General features: G+C 40.2%; 2 long non-coding RNA genes across 2 annotated transcripts in view; one reads left to right on the top strand and one right to left on the bottom strand.

Annotated features, from left to right (window-relative positions):
- The window catches only part of LOC118294095, a 100,174-nt gene that overhangs the window by 15,924 nt on the left and 66,063 nt on the right, over positions 1 to 18,187 (top strand). The gene's annotated exons all lie outside the window — the stretch shown is intronic.
- On the bottom strand, positions 933 to 17,694 carry LOC118293984. The gene is made up of 2 exons (XR_004787892.1): positions 17,581 to 17,694; positions 933 to 1,228 (listed from the first exon to the last, which is right to left on the bottom strand). It is a non-coding gene; the product is annotated as an uncharacterized LOC118293984 (long non-coding RNA).

Genomic DNA, 18,187 nt, shown 5'->3' with positions numbered 1-18,187 from the left:
GTAGGCAGAGGGAGTGAGGAGCGCGTGTTGTCGCCGGGGTGCTTTAAGGATATAGTCAACTTTGATCAGTACTCACGCTACACTACCAGCATACATACATTTGTGGAGAAGTCCGCTTCCTCAGACTTTGACCTATTGCTGGTTTTGCATGTTTTGAGCGTATTATCAACGATTGAATGTATTTTACTCGAGTAGTGGAATTTTGACCAGTCAGGTTGGTGTTATTGTTGGTATTAATGAATGAAGAATGTGTAATTCAGTGAGGAAGGAACTACATTAAAGTTAACCAGTTACCAGATAAACCCATTTTAGTGCACAGGTCTGGAAAGTGGTTAATGTTTTTCAACCCTTTTGATTCCTTTCATAACAGTGGTCTCATTCAGTCCATCAAGTAATCACAATAAGACTTGCCATATTTTAGGACTTTTTCCTCAATAACTAGTGTTGATTACAGTTTGGGTGTATTTTGTTCATTGAAATCTTGTGGTGATGACAATGTCAAGTTTTTCCCCCTTCGACGTGTCTGTCCACACAAACAACGGAAAAGGTAAGGAACAATTTAAGAACAAACAAAAAAAGAGAACAAGAAACAAAAAGTAAAAACCAACATACATGTAGAGAATATGCATTTTGATAAGGTAGATAATTGGATAAGATATGCAGAACCACTGGTATGAGTATATCTAAAATAAAATCCATAGCAAATTATTCCAATGAAAAAACAACCCAAAAAAGAACACGAAGTTCAACACAATAATCAAATCACGGAGTATAAAAATAGTTTAAAGGCTGATTTAAAGGTTATGTTTTAGTGGGGATATCATTGAATATGATGCAGTACATGTAGCCATGACAAACCTTCCATTCTTGAGAATTAGAAATAAAACATTTTGCTTACGTTGCTGCTCATAGATGCGACACACAAACTTTTGTAACTGTCACCACAATTTAATGTTTGAAATAGACTGAATACAGCTTAACATTCCGTTTGACCAGTGAACACGAGGAGACACCTGTTCATGTTTTCTGCAGACACTTTGTTTGACCTCTCCACTCCTCCTCCCTCCTCTGGTGAGTTAAGTTCCTCTGGAATGCTTTGGATGGGATATTCCGAGTGAACAGCGTCTTTTTACGATCCATATCCAGTTATCCGATGAGTCGGATTTCCCGCAGCTCTTCTGTGATCAGAGACCAGTACTCAGCCGAGGGCGCTTCTGTTTCAAAGCAGCTGGAAACGATCCGTCATCAGTTGGGGGGGAGATGGGAGAGAAATGGATGGGTATTATATAGGATTGTATCTGAAAGCTTAGGAACATCATACACCATTAACACATTAACACACACACGTTGTGTTTCATTGTAATACCTGAGTAACAACAGACTTTTGGAACCCAAGACAGACCGACAAACCAGACAAAAGACAAATTGCCTTAGCATAATATCCATGAATGATCACTTCTCCACTGATCCTACTCAGCCCTCACTGGCCCAGTCAGCGGTTTGTCTGATTTGATACAGCTGGCCGTGGATTAAAATTGTAAATGTGGTTCCACACTTGTAGCTCGACAAATGATAGCAGGTGAGAAACAGCATTGGCCCATGTTCCCGTCCGGATTTACAGAGTCTGCACTCTGTTTTCTATCTACCAGACTCCAGAGCAAACAGGCCACCGAGGTTACACTACAGGAAATGAACTCAATATCACAAAACTATTTATTTTTCATAGAGGTAGGTGTAAAATATGCAAGGCTGGACTTCGCAGGACAGCCCCCACCATGCTATTATTGACTATTCATTATCCCCGCTTGTCATTGATGTATGTGGGCAAAGGAGAGTAAGTATTGCATATGTAACCTATATATACTCCTTTTTAAATATACATTGGCCAAGAAGTAAAAAGCTGCCCCAGTGATTTTTCCACAGTCCTTATCTGCATTTGCAGGTTGCCCAGATCCATCAATGTTTATGAAGCCGGGGCCAGTGTAATTCTAGCACATTTATCCAGCTGGAACACACACGTGTGTAGAGATGCACATGGAAACAGACACCAGCTCGCACACTTAGTGGGATTTTTTTCCATTACGCCGTGAATATCTCTGGCATGGGCAGTAATTTTTCCCCCCGCAACTTTCTTAATATCTAGCCAAGACAAAAATCTTGAATTATTTCCAGAGAAAAAAAAAATCCCAAATATTTTATGGTAGATATGGCGGAGGGAGGCTCCTGGCTGGGCGTCAGGGGAAGATAACTAGGTTTTATTAATGACCTGACAGTGGAACCGGCTAAAGTAATTAGGCTCTTCCCTCTCTCCTCCTCTTCTGCCCTCCTTCCCTCGTCCTGCCTCGATAGATGGGTGAGCAAATTTTGGTGATAGTTTGATAACCAAAAGGACATCAGCATGCTGCCGACAATGCATTAAAAGAGCGAGCAGAATGAATGAGTGCAGGAAAAAAAAGAGGGATGCCATTGATGTTATCGAAGTTCATTTGATTTGCCACAGAGGAAGCACATTGCCTATCGGTTACATTCACCTGTGAATGGTTAATTGTCCAGCACATGCATATGGGCAAGTCATTAATAATATTTGACTAACGGTTTAATTCTCTCTTATTTTCTCTCTGTGCCGTTCTCTCTGTCCCTCTCTTCTCATCCCTCCAGTCTAAACCAGATATTTTTATATTGTATATATTTGTTTCCAAAACCTAATGGAAACGTCTAACTATTCAGTTATCAGATTTGTTAAGGCTATGTCTTCATAACGTGGAGTCTTCTAATTGTAAAAAGTAAAAAGAACAAAACTGGAAGCATGGTATTTCTTCCACTCTGTTCCTCAAGCTGTAAGTTCATCTGAATATCTGAGTTTTTCATCCATCTCTTGCAGTAAGTCAACTTAAGGAAAAGTTCAACATTTTATTCATAAGTAACGCTTATTTGCTTTCTTGCTGAGTTAGATGACAATATTAACAGCATTGATAGCATTCTCATGTGAGTAGGATAAACATGAAGCTACAGCCAGCAGTCAGCTAACTTAGCTTAACACAAAATCTTAAAATACATGGGTTTTGTCCAACCTTGTATGATTTGGTTTGTAAACCAAAAAATCTGTAATATTTTTATTTGATCTCTATACTAAGGAGACTTATTATTCTTTGGTTTGACCTCTCCAACTATGTCTTTAGCTTAAATGCTGATACATTTGTACTTACTTTCTTTGTTTGTTTTTTTAGAGCAGACCATAAAAAACGTCATGAATGCTTGTGCATTTTTGAACTCCATGAGAGTTGTGACGATACAGAAGCCAGGCATTTTAACCAAGTGCTGTTTGATTTTTCTCTAAAAAAAATAAAAAAAAATGACAACCAAAGGTTGGACCCAAATCTTTTTCGAATATATCCAAGTTACCTATGCAGATATATGAAATAATGAAACATAAACTTGCAACAATGCTAAAATTATGCTGTTTGTCTTGGCCGTGATGATGACAGCCACCTATGACAAAATCATTGGGCACAGAGAATATAATGAAATATGTAGTGTACAATGTGATACATTACACAGCTGCAGTTGCGGAATACATTTTCATCTGAGCTAATAAAAATGGAATATGATAAAATCACCAGACAAAGAATATGTCACATAATTATCTCTTCAGGACACACCACTCCTGTGGGGCGGCTGTCCCCTTTAAAGCCCCATTTGTCTTTTGATCCATTAGCAGAACATCTGCAGTATCTGTGTATCTCTCGCAGCAGCTGCAGGATTGAGAGAAGGGCGTCTGAGATACATTAGGACAGGCATTTGGTCTGTTAAGTGTTTAAATGTGATGCAATCCATCCCCTGGGTGCCCTGTCAGACCCTCAGATGGTGTGTGTGTAAGAATGAGAAACATGTGACCTGACATTGTTTCTGTATATGTACTGTATATCTCTCTGGGTATAGACATTGTGTGCATGTGTGTGTTGCCAGACATCTCTTGACCATGCGGACCAGAGGAGCTCGGAATCTAACCTCCGCCCTTCTGATTAGCGGATACCTCCTAAAACACAGCTGCCCTAGTCACTCAAGACCAGATTCAATGTCCACTTATCTAAAAGGGAGGGGATTGGGAGATTATCTCTAACTCAAAGTTTGCCACAGCAATCTGAACTGGTACCTCTCTGAGGCAGATGGACAGCCACTGTATCTCAAAACACACTGGAAATTAAGACAGTAGCAGAATTTCAGAACTCTGAGAAAATGCGTGCAGAAGAAACCACTGTCAACCGAATTCATGTCTACGATAGTGACGATCCCACCTGTAATTGCGAGGGGCATGAAAGTTTTATTTTGCCTAGTTCTTTTAAGACTTGTAGTTAGCTCTGATGAGTTTACATTTTTTATTTTATGTTTCCTTAATAAAGGAGCGTAGCCATGGCTTAGATACACAACAGTTAAAAGGAGAGACCCGCTGTTTTTGAAAACACAAAGGAAGTCCAATCTATGTTTTTTTTCTCAAATTTCTTCCAATCTCACGAGCTAAATATTTCACTTTGACCAAAAGAAAGCACTTTATTTGGATTTGCTGGCAACATTCTGCAAAATTCTCGCAAATTCATTGCATCAGCACAGATGTTATTAAATGAACACAGTGAGCTATAGTGATACATGCCCGCAGGACTGTATCCGAAAGCATACAGTATGCTCAGCATCATTTGGAGAAAACTAAAAGCCTGTGTGTATAAGTGCTTTTGACATTCATGCATATCTTAATGTGCTCACGGTGAATTCTCTTGTCTTTATGTATTTTTATGAGTTTGACGACCAAGTCGGGGACTTTGGTCTGTCTATCTTTTTCAAATCGGATGCCAGAAAACAACTGGTGGGGTGATTTAATGGCACACAGTTAGTATTTAAGCATGTATTTATTTGTGCTTTTAACAATCTTATAATTAAATTACAGTGTAATCATGTGTGAAATGTTGATATAATCAAGCTAAAGTTAAATGTTGTCGGTATGTGTGTGCCGTGTAAAACCCATGAAGCCATAATTGCCTCAATTCGCAGTCCTAAGTTTGTAACAAGACAGACTAGATGTTCTTCACCCGGTGAGATGATGGACCTGTGATTTAAGATGTAGTACAGCAGTTTAGCTCGTGTGTGTGTGTTAGACAGTCAAGATGTTCTACACCTTCGCAATGACAGATCCGCGGTCGGAGATGCACAACCTGAGTGTATGGTGTTGCTGAGTGTGATGGATCTGCCCTGGGTTGACATGATGTCCAACAGGAATGTAGTACAAGCTCCAAGAAACCATGTTGCTTCTGGTCTACATGCTCTGTGCATTTGCTGAACTAACTAGGTTTCCTCTTGTGGTAAGGAACCACCACTTCCCATCCCTGGGCAGCTTCCATTCCTCTCTGGAATCCCTTCTCCTGTAAGTCTTCCTTTTGACCCTGTTTTTTTTTTTATAGGTTTATTATTTAACTTTGTTCCCTGAGAGTATGCTGTTTTAAATGTCATTCATAAATTAATATAAGGCATGCTCAAAATTATCGAAACATCTTATGATCTCATGAAATATGTTTTAATACTAAAAACAATGGTGTCAAAAATGGATTTGGAATCAACTCTAAAAAAGATATCTGCAGTATTATTGACGTGTGACTTAAATTGTGTCGTTGTTCCGTTCATTCCATGTATCAATCCACATTTCATCTGGTTAAACTGAGCATCAAGATTATGACAGCACATTTGCCATTCATGTAATAGTTTCAATCTATAATGCTTATCTAGATAAAATTATTCCCCATGATCATATGATGTTATTAGATAGGTGACACCATGATTGAGTCAGAAAATGAAGTCAAGTACAGTAGTAATGCATTAACTTTTACCTCTATCCCAATGCCAGCAACACCCACCTACAATTTAAGATGAGGCACAATGTACAAAGACTATGTTTAACCCCATAAATCGCTCCATTCAACAAAGTCAGAGACGTAACAAAAAAAATTAAGAAGAAGCTGTTCAAGGCAATATGGAGCAATTTTATATTTTTACAACCAAATGCCAGGTTTCAGCGCAGTTACACTTTCTATTTATCTCCACCTTTGCTTTAGCTGAAATCTACAGGCCAAAACAATCAGCCCCTACCAACAGGCACATTTTCAATGGTTACATTTTTCTGTAAAATGAAATAGCAGGCTGTTGTTTTACAGCTACCTTAATTAAGGTGCTCAGTTTGAATAGGAGTATTAGTATTTAGTGCATGAAATTTGTAGATTATATTTTTTGAAATGGAAAATTGGGAGTGCCTATTCAAAGATGAACCCCATATCCCTAGAATGGTTACCCTGTGTGTCGGCATAACCACGCAAAACAGAGAATTGTTTTTGCCCCTGTGTGTTAATTCATGAATTTTATTAGGTTGTGTGCATGTTTTGAGGGGTAATTAGGGCAGAAATGTTGCTGGATGAAATATATTTTCCCTGTACTGACCCGGCAACGGCTGCATGCCATCTCAACTCAAATCCCCACAGAAAAGCCTGGTCTCTCCTCTTCCTCAATTTACTTTGTCTACAAGGGCTGGTGAGTCCCTGTAGAGTATCACGACAATACAACACACACACACACACACACACACACACACACACACACACACACACACACACACACACACACACACACACACAAAGTGCCATTATAAAATGTCAATTCATATTTCATATGTTCCTGTTTGAATCAGTTTGGGCCACACAGTTACAAATGGAGACGACGTGGTTAAAGTATTTATGCTATGCAACCCAACAGTCTATCTATTAGTAATATGAGAGAGTGAAGGGAAACATATTCTTTGTCTTATATCCCATTTGTTGTCAGGATGGATTCACTCATTCAGCAAGATGCCATACGGGGATAACAAGGGGATCATGAGGGGCAGAGATGAGAGAGTGTGTGTGCGTGTGTGTGCGTGTGTGTGTGTACTCGCCAGTGTTTATAGGGAGAACTTGTCTTTGTGAGTGCGAGTCTTGGTCGGCTGAAAGCATTTTTCAACCATATGTTTCACCACGGTTTCAAATGTTTTACTTTTTTAAAACATATTTTTATTACAGTGTCCTTTGTATTGTCTTTGTCCTGTTCTTACCATTAGGATGTATTAGCTAAACACCAGATCATATGATATGTATACACTTATATTCGTTATTTACATGGTGTTTTATTCCTGTACAGATAGCCTTGATAAATAGCCAAAATGTTTGCAGCTGAACTACTGTTACTAATTTGCCAAATATTCAGATCAAACATCTGGCACCTGCAGTGAAAGTTGCCTTTGTTCACCTTACAAAAGAACAGCTCCATTTACTTTGCCAGTGTATTAAACAGGAGTCATACATGTGCAAACGGTAAATCCTGTGCACTTCTACTATTATGTTCAAGTGTGAGAGAACATGATGACTACTTCACCCTTCAGTGAAGCAATCACTTTTATGAGAATTAAGTAGAGGCTCTGTTCTTCTCGTGGAGACGGTGACTCACACTTGTAGTGTAGGTATCCCGGTAACATTGACTCTATTTGTTGAATCACTTTAGGAAGCAGACAAACCAATGTAGCCACAGTGGTAGTAGTCATAGGCTAACATCATGTAAACAAGGAGAACTGGATGCCGCATTAGGCTAAATGACAGTTAAATCTAAGGCGTGCAGGGCTGGTAGCGATATGCCAGGCAGCAGACAGCAAAACAAAAACGAAGCGATGTTTACAATACTGTGACAATGAGCCATGCCGGGGAGAAAGGTACAAATTAATAGTTACAAAGTGAAACCTTGCTTGGGATGCATGTTTACCTCTGGTTAAACGCATATTAAATGACTGGGTGGAATTTCAAAATTAAAAAGCAAATAAAATTTCAAAGCCACACTGAAGTGCACTGGGGCATATTGAAATCACAACATCCCGGGACATAAGTTAAAAGTCTTTCAGAATTTATATAACATGGATGCAACATTATTTTGCATGTAAGCGAAGAGGAGAATTTGCATGATATATGAATTAGTTATAAGTGCACAAGTTTTTTCTTTTTTTTTTCACGACTGTGGCACCAATCAAAATTAATTATTTCTATTGTTAATTTTTTATTGTCTCAACATACGACTGAGAAAATGCATTAGTCACTTAGCATCCATTTAATTTTTCATGGCAAGCTGCTCTGGAAATAAAAATGCAGTCACCAAAGGGAAAACAACAAAATGGAACCTTGGAGGATGCAACTACATACAGTTGTAACACTGCGGGCGGCGGGGCAAGTAGCATATTGGCAAAGACGAGCAAGAACTCTTTTTACTGTGAGCTTTAACCTCAGCGGAAAACTGAAAGATTTATCAGTTTAAATGTATTTTTATAAAGGAACCTACAGTGTCAAATTCATAGTTTCTTATAACAGCTGAATAGACAAAGCCATACATTGTGTGATATTACAAATGTGAATGCTAACCACCAAGAGAAAACTATCTTCTAAATTCTTACAAAAACTTGAAGGTTCATATTTCATGGAATACCAACACCGTGCCAATAACTGTGCAGGGTTCAAAGCCCTTTTGATTTTGCAAGACCTTTCTTAATCTTTTTCTACAATATAACCATGCTAACCATGTGTGACAGGCCACATGCATATTAAAGACGTTCGTTTTAGTGTCAAGCCATGACGATGATTTGTCTGAAAATATGCTCAATTAGCTATTAATCCTTTACCTCTGTGCAATTAGCATTCTTTAAGGAGGAGGGAGACGTGGGCCGCCTGGTTTTAACAGTTTGGTTCCAGAGGTAGTGGAGGTTTTCAATCTGATCAATAATACAGGCCTTAATGAGGCGCAAGCTGCCCCCAACTGGGAAGATTTCATCCAAAATTCATTAATTTCCTGTTTTATTAATCTGGAGCCACGAGCTGCGATGTTCAAAGCTGCAGGAAGGCCAGAACCTGTGGTGTAGGGAAAGAGGGGCAGATAAGTAAGAGAGACAGAGGAATTTTGTATGCATGTTTGCCAACACTTCCTCATGAGCCCCTACCAGCACGCGCTTCAAAGTTATCGGGAAGGTCACTAAACTCTCAGACCTGTAAAAAACCACACACAAAGCATGCTTTTGGTCGGTTTCCATTTATAGGGTTGGTAATGTGTAGGCTGGAAAAGTGTAATTTAAATATTGTATCATAAATATATGATAATAGTCACTTTTGGTTTATTCATGTACATTATATTCATTCATTTGTTTTGCTTTTGCATTTGAATTTGCATGTGTGGAAACTTACCCAACCACACATTCATACATTCATATACTTACAAAGTTTTGATGCATATTTCCATTAATAAACTGGGTGTGTAAAGGTCGTGGGATGTCATGTTCTTAAACAGGCAGGGCTTGTAAAGGTACTTGTCAGTCTGGGACGACTGAGCAGAAAAGCTGCTATCCTGCATCCACACAGTGTGGCAGGTGAAAGAATGGCCCTTGCAAAATAGGGAGTGCTCATATTTGAAGGAAGATTCAGCTAGAAGGAAGGAAGAGCTAAGAAAATGAATACTGACATGACAGGTTTTGCAAAACATAACAAAAACCTTAATTTGTTATTAGGCTATGGGCCAGATCAGGCCCATGATAGTTAAACACTTGCTCTTCATGTAAAATACAGAAAGGAAAAAGTTTTTTTCATAACTATTTTTGTAATGACAACAAAACAGATTAAGCTTCAGTAAAGTCCAGGTTTATTTTCAGGAATCTGAATCCTCACTTATGTCTGATATCTTGGTTGTTTTCCAGCGTTTCAAACGCAGTTGTTTAGTTAGGTGTTCGGCCCTCTGCTCTCTGAACAGATCTCCTGCTCCTGGACCTCCCATGGCTGCGCTCGCCTCCATTTGCATTCGTTTTCATGATTGCCCCATGCCTGTCTCTCTCCCCACCTCACCCTCCTATTACCTGCCTGTCCACTTGGCTTTGCGTCAGTCTAGAGACAGAATTCACCATATTCGCCTCCTTTTCAAAACCACAGGCATGGTTGAGGGGAGCTGTAGTCGAAATCGCTCAAGTGTGCTCGTTCACTTTTTTTTTAGGGGCTTGTCATTTCACAATTCTACCTTTTCCAACGCTTCTGTCGGATAGACGGGGATTAATAGGCATCACCTCAGTGCTCCTCAGACCGGATTTTTTTTCTTTGCCTCTGAAAATATTAATATAAATTCATTTTTACTGCTGAATTTATGTATTTTAAAAGATCTTCCCTGACCGGGAGCATATCAATGACATTTTACAATCAAGGCAATGAAAGGTGCTTTTTTATATCCACACAGGTGAGATTCAGAAAAAAAATGTATTTACTTTCATTCTCAGCCAACTTCTCCTGACATTTAACGGAGCAGTTATTCTTTGTCCAATTTTTAAATTTTTTTAATTATGAAGCGTAGCTCAGATATTCCCCTAAGCCCAACACCTCAACCACATTTTTTTGGACGCACACTGTATTAGTCTATACTCATAAAACACCTAAATCTCATAGTGAAACCAATAAAATGTTAAACTTCCTAATATTCATCATAACAAACAGTACACTTGAGATGGCTGCCTTTTGTTTTGGTAAAATACCAAAAAGAGGAAAAAATTACATACAATGATCACCATCTTAGGTTAACCTGTTACCATGTCAATGTTTGCCAATTCAAAATGAATGTAAAGATAAGGCATATGAAGGGATATTTGGCCATAAACCAAATTATTACACACATTTTGACCAGATGGTGGCGCTACAGAAAGCGTTAAGGTAATCACCAAAGTTGTGAATCTATGTCCTCTGGACAAAACTACCTGCGTCCTCACCGGTGTCTAGGTACTGCAGCGTCTTTATGACAGTGACCAAACAATAATACCACCTGGGAACCACTAGGAGGACGGAAGTTGTCTGTTGCCTCTTATAAGACAGAAGACAATTGGGGGACACACTCGCATATCAGGGAATTCATCAAGGTTTGGCTCTCATTATAATATTCATAAGCTTTCACATCCCTTCCCTCCCCCTTTTTTTTCTGTTCTCCTCTCTTCATTCCCTTTTTCTCTTTAACTCTCCTTCCCCTCTCTCTTGAATGCCAGAGGTGACAGACAGAGGCTTCCCTGTCTCTTCCCAACAGCTTTTCAATACAGAAAAGGTTAACTCCCTCAGTGTGTACAGACACTCATTTCAACCGCCGGGGTTATGTCCCTGCCCCCATATTTTTAAAGACGATGTTTAAAATTTAAAAAACATGTCTGGACTAATTTGAACTGAGTTAATCATTCTACAAAAGCACACAGCCCAATGAAAAATGGATCTCAACCCAACTTGGAAAAGATTTAACGGTTGGGATGGAGAAATTGAAGAAAAAAAAAATCGAATTTCCATAGGCGTAATGAGGTGGACTTACGACTTGGGGTTTACCAGAGTTAACCACAACAAGTAGCATAGGTTGTCTTTGTGAACTGACAGCCATGCTCCTACTTTGTTTTCTGGCTCCCAATATTAACTATGCGTTAGCATCATGGCTAACTCAATGCCAGCAGCCTGGCTACTGTCCAAAGCAGAAAACATCGGTAATAATTGCAATGTGACTTAAAAATAAATAGACAAATAAATGAATACAAATTGTTACAATTTCCGATTAACAAGTAATTCATTAAAACAAATTCAAATGCAAACGAACCCTTGAAATGTAGCCCATTTAAACTTAACCCATCCTAAAAAAACTCGAGGGGATACAAGGACTCGTATAAGAAAAAAGAATAGAATAACAAAAATATGTTTATATGGAAATATGTACATTATAAGACAGTAATATGTATGAAGAGTGTTCTTCTAACAGACACTAAAACGTGTACACCACCACCATTTTGTGAGCATGTTTTGTTACTGTATAACTTCTAAATCTCATCCCACCTGCGCTCACTGTACCAACTGTACTGAATGATCTCTGAGCTACTTACTCTGTCTCTCTATCACACACAAAGAAGCAAACACAAAGTACCTATCTCGGTCTGTTTCGCTCACTCTGTTTCGCCTTATCTCCGGCTTTCGAACAAATAAGGGGACAACAAGCTGAAAAAGTCTGCCGGACGTACACACACACACACACACACACGAGCACGCACACGCGGCACGCCTGCACCCGGCCGCCCCCGCCCGCATCTCTGCACCGCAAACAAGCGTCCGGTTGTTATCGCCCTTCGCCATGCTCGCTGAGCAAAGTTTAAGCTGATTCGGTGACAACCCAAACCGAGCCACCCCGGCATTTCCTTACAGCGAGGGCCCTAATCTGTCAGACTGGGCGAGAGACAGAGAGTGGTCTGCTTCTCTAATTCGACAGAGAAGCGAGGCTTGAAACAGCACAATTAAAAAGATACTGTTCTGTTTACACTCGCTGGCCTCTGTAGCTGCTGAATGGGGGACATAAACAGCTTAGTTGGAGCCAGTGTAAGTGGCCTGCGTGGGCTTCCGCCTGCTGAATGTGAGGAGAGCCACTGTATTCTGTCACACCGCATTTGACAGGAATTTGAAATCTGCTGCATTATGTGCATCCCACAATAAACCCTGTGTTGTTTGAAAAGCCGGCATTAGACGGCAGCGCACTGGCATCACAGAAGGGAAATAATTTGATCTTGTCTAATCTGTCTGAGGGGGGAAAATATTGTAATCCCTTCCGTGCTCTGTGATGTTCGTGCGCCTGCATCTGGCTGGGTGTTTGTGCAAGTTTGTGCATGTGTGCTTATGTCGGATTGTGCATTTGCTTCCATCCAAGACAGAGGTTTTTTGAACACATAATTCAGCTACTTGGTCCTTTGTGTTAAATTGCCGCTATTGCGGTTTCTGCTGAGGTTCCCATAGGTGTTTTCTCACATGGCAGATAACAAGAGAACAGTGCAAATCCATTGGGCGCACACACACACACACAGTTGTGCTTGGTCCTTGCGGACCCTTTGCAGATCCATTGTAAAAGCGTCTGGTTTTATGAGCGGTGCAGATGTAAATCCTCACATTCTCTGTGATAGCTCTTTGGCATCCTGTTGTCTCCATCTTTGATCACCTATCTTCTGGGAAAGTGATGAACACGCCGAGCCAGAAACTGTACACAACAGACACATTAGGGCCTCTTGTATTCACACCCGCCCAGAAACAATGGACCCGTGTCAGGGTGATCGTTTCCTCCTGCGACCCGTGGCGCAAGGCTTTGAAAACTGCCGAACAAAAAACTTTCTGTTTTGCAACAGCCTGTTCCGTCTCTTGCCACCATTGTTGTTCCTCTTTGATAACGGGCTTGAACAAAACCCCAAACTAATCTCACATGCTTTCATTCATTACAATCCCGGATCATGAAAAATGGACATTTCTGTATTGTTGTATGACTAAACTCTTTGTTGCTGTTTTTCCTGCCAGCATGTTGTGTCCTTTCGTTGTTCGGTGATGTTTGTCCAGATGAAACCTTTGGTATTGTTATGATTGCATTAAAGGTATTCAGGTGCTGTGAGGAAGGGGGCTCTTTCTCACTTTGTCCTTGTTGCTGGAGGGACCAGGGGACTGATTAGCAGGGCACACTCACCCAGGGAGAGGAGACAGAGCGGAGATTCTCTTGTGTACAACGATAAACTAGGAGGCTCATTATTATCTGTAGCGTGATAAACCACATGGATGTTGCAGATATAACGCTCATGCAGCTGCTCTGTGGTTTGGGCTTACACTTCAGTCTGAGCAAATGCCACAGAAAGTGTGAACTCTGGCTGAAGTCACTGCAATCGATGCTTTAGATTGTGTCGAATGTTTGAACAGTGATTTATTTTTCTTATCTAAAATTGTAGATTTTTTCATTTGTATTAGTCAGCAATTCAAAATGTATTTTCTGCTTATCACCCAATCTAAATTAAGGCCTCAAATAGTTGCCAGACTATTTGAAAAATAGTAATTAATTCAGAAATTAATAGCCAGAAATGAAAAAACAAAACCCTCCTTTTATTGGGTCATCTTACTAACCCTGCTGCTCGAAATGCTCCTGCAGACCGGTATGGTTGTGTGACTTATTTACCTGTCCAGCCTTGCTGTGTACAGCGTTGTCAACAAGATGTTAGCACTCAAAGGGGAAAATAACTGCAAATATAAACATGGTGAGGTACATCTCGGCCTGGAACAAGCCTGCCGTTCTGACAGTTTGACAGTCACCTGAGGGTGAAACAGATTCCAAAATCACTGTCCAGCCGGCCACACATTGTCTTGCTTGGTCTGACTTGCGCACACACACACACACACACACACACACACACACACACACACACACACACACACACACACACACACACACACACACACACACACACACACAAAAACAGTCCGCAGAGGGGTTAAGCAGGAAAGGAGACCATCTCTGGCTGGGCAGCTGTACGGTCAAGCAGAAATATCTGGATGTTTTCCCTCCAGCAAAATGCTGGTATCAGTGGTGACAGACAGACAGTCTGACAGTCAGACTCTCTCTCTCCCTCCCTCCTTCACTCTCTCTCTCTCTCTGACACACACGCAGGCATGCACACACGCACACAAATGCACAATGATCGACAGAGAGACGAACAGACAAGACTGACAGACAAAGAGATGCACAATCTGTCCGTGGCATGCAGGCGGAGAGACGGGCTCAAAGACTGTGTTGCAGATTCCCTCCAGACACACAAACACAAATACACATGTTGACTTAATTTAGTTAAAAACTTCTCATTATCAAATTAAAGTATAATTTAAAGGAAAAAAAACCTATATATAAATATAAACTGATAATCTTTACACAGTTCTGAAAATAGTTTCTTGTTGAGCTATTATCCAAGTCTTCAAACTTCTTCTGAAAGTCTGTAGTTCCCCTTTCAAACCATAGAGGTCACTGTTGCTTTACATACTACTGGCAACAGATTGTCTCTGTTAACTTAGCATTAGACCAATTTTTAAGTATTTTGAGCCACACATTTCCACACAGATGAACCTGAAAAGTGTCCATGTTTTTTTTCATGAAATTGTGCGCTTGATGTTATGATGCCATCATTTCTTCTGTTATTTCAGATTCTGTTAAAGTCCAGCTGTAAGGGAGTTTAAGCACTTTGTAGTGTAACCTCAAACTAACCCCAAACACATTTTGAAGCACTTACAACTCACTTGATGTGGTAAGAGCTACCAGATGAATCATACCCTCAGGTCGTGTCCCCCCCCCCCCCCCCCCCCCCCCCGCTGAAAACCTTGTTAAACTACTGTACCTGTTCAAAACCACAAAAGCAAAAAAAAAGTTCAGTGAGTATCTGCGCAGAAGTGATGGTGGGAAAGGTCTGAAACCCCTTGATTTAATCAAAATGTAGAGGGGCTAGCAGTAAATTGTACTCATTCAAATTAATAATGGCAGCCTATAGTGTAATCACTCTGAAGAATGCCCCTGTAAGAGCATTGAATATATATTCAATTAATAAATATAGCATATAATTACTTTTGTCAAAATGCCAAACAAGTAAAATATATTTTTTTCTCAAGTAAATGACTTAAAAAAGAGAGAAAAAAATCAACTGATGCATTGTTACCTGCAGGTCAAAAAAAGGTAGACAAAAATACTTAAATAAAGTGTTGATAAACCAAATTAGAAGACATTAATTTAAACAATAGGGCAGAACTGCTACCACCATCTCCACATGTTCATATGCTATAGCAGTGCCTTTAGCAGACAAACAACATGTCTTATAAAAGTACTTAGTCCAGCGTGGCCCAGACTTGGTGACGGGGCCGGGTTGGGCACAATATTAAGAAGTTTATCTTGAAGAACTATAATTTCTTAAATAGATATGTTTCCAAAGAGGGCATTGCTTTTCTAAACGTACAAAGTAAAAAATAATTGTTTTAGCTTGTTTATCGTACCGACTGCTTCAAGATGTAACATTGCAGTAATTGGTGTAGTGAGTTGTCATTTATTTTTTATTTCTAGGTCAAATGATTACTGGAATGTCACCATAGTTGCTTTTTGTTGCAACTATGGATCAAACAAACAGTTGAAGCTTAGAGCTCTTCCTTATTATCTAAATAACACATGGGTCAAACACAAGTCCTTACTATGAGTTTAACATGCCAATGTAACATTACGCATAGTAAAACTGCCACTGAGATGTGTCTTAAAAACAGGACCCTCTACCAAGATGACTTGAAAAAAATGAAAAAAAAAACTTATGAAAGCAGCTTTAGCTTAAGGCTGTGACTTTTATGTGGAAAATCCTGTCAGTACTACTCACCTGTATGACCTGCTCAAAACTAAATATAGCACATAATGCCAAACATGGTCATGAATGTATTCGGTATGATTTGATGTAGTGTTGTTTATTCATTTCACTTTAACTTGTGTTTTTTTTTTTAATTCATGGATACCATTTGAAAACCAAATGGCACTGATTTTTTTTTTGTTTACATTCATTATAGTGATGCTTTTGTCCAAAGTGACTTACAATAATCTATTTTTTTTTCATATCGGAGATAGACAGGTAGCATTAAGGGCCCACAATACACAGCCACATAGCCATGCTCCTACCGGGAATCAAACCCCAACCTTCTGTACCAAAGTCAGCGGTGTGACCCACTAAGTTATACCAGCCCAGGAAACAGCATGTTTTTCTATTCTGCAACAGGGGAAATGGAACGAGGAAACAAAAGAAATCTAGTTGTCTCTGAAATACGTGTGTGTGTGTGTGTGTGTGTGTGTGTGTGTGTGTGTGTGTGTGTGTGTGTGTGTGTGTGTGTGTGTGTGTGTGTGTGTGTGTGTGTGTGTGTGTGTGTGTGTGTGTGTGTGTGTGTGTGTGTGTGTGTGTGTGTGTGTGCGCGCGCGCATACGGCCTCAATAACCCAGACATGCTTTGTAAAAGTATACAAAGTGTGCAAGTGTCCATGGGGCATACTGAGCAAGTTCAACACACCTCTGTACACGCTGACAACCATGCCCACATTTAACACATGAACTGCAGGTGCCAAATGTTCAAGCTCTGCTGGTTTTTTCTGGGGGTTTGTGTCCCCACACACACACATACACACACACTTGTGCACACACTTGGTCTCCTGGAACAACTCACCAGAGACCTTATGGCTTGGCTTTGCCCCATCAACATTCTATTTCCTGTCTGCGTCTCCTCTGCTGAAATCTCATTTCCATCGGCTGACAAACACAAAGGCGGGATCCTCCCTCATGCCCGCTGAATCTGTTCAAATAAATAAATAAAATCTCTGCCCCCCTGTACAACCGTTAATTATCTCTTTCACTGAGTGGCAGACTGTCTCCACCTTACTCTCTGCCTGCATGTTTCCTCTCTCTCACACAATACACACACACACACACACACACACACACACACAAACACGCACTCAGATAGAGAGGCAGAGACAAAAAAAAGAGAGATGTTACACTGCCACGGTGGCTTTCATTGTGAACTTGTTTAGTCAAAATAACAAGTCTGGGGGATTATGAAAGACTGTAATTAGGTGTTGCTGAACGACTTTGCAAAAGAGTGAGTGACTGCGTGGCGTACTCCCGACTTACCTTGTTAAAAAGTCCTTAAGGTGAGTTGGCATATCATTCAGGCTGCAATGCCGTACGCCTAGCGGCAGAGTTTTAAGTCATTTTGGCATGTAATTATCAAAGGCGCACTTTGTGATAGATGGCGGAGTCAACGACAGAAAGATCAAGGGAGCAGCAAGACGAGAGAGAGAGAGAGAGAGAGAGACACACCCAGTCTGAAGCTCATCATAATTAGAGGATTTCTCTGACTTTGATCCAGCAGGATACGAGTTTTCTCATGGATTCTTTTTCAAGTTGACGTATTAGACCCAGACCCGAGACACATCCATGCACCTGTCAAACAACCTATTCTAATTAGCTGTCAAAGGAAAACTTACTAAACGCTAACCTTTGGTGATAACAAAGTGCCTAAGTAAAAATGTGTGGGGCTGAAAAAAAAGAAAGAAGCACAAATAACACTTTGTGCATGTTAAGTGGTATTGTCGGTGGCGGTGATCCTTCAATGTGCCACAGGGCTCTTGAGAGTATAGCTTCAGTTGAGGAATTAAGTTCGGCAGGTTGTAAATAAGAATAGAGTATTGAAATGTTCATCAATCTTGTGATGTTTGCTTTGCAGCCGCTTTGTGGT

Source organism: Scophthalmus maximus, chromosome 1, assembly GCF_022379125.1.
Source record: "Scophthalmus maximus strain ysfricsl-2021 chromosome 1, ASM2237912v1, whole genome shotgun sequence".
Taxonomy (NCBI): Eukaryota; Metazoa; Chordata; class Actinopteri; order Pleuronectiformes; family Scophthalmidae; genus Scophthalmus; species Scophthalmus maximus.
Note: the sequence above shows the minus strand (reverse complement) of the source record. Positions and strands in the feature narration are given on the sequence as shown.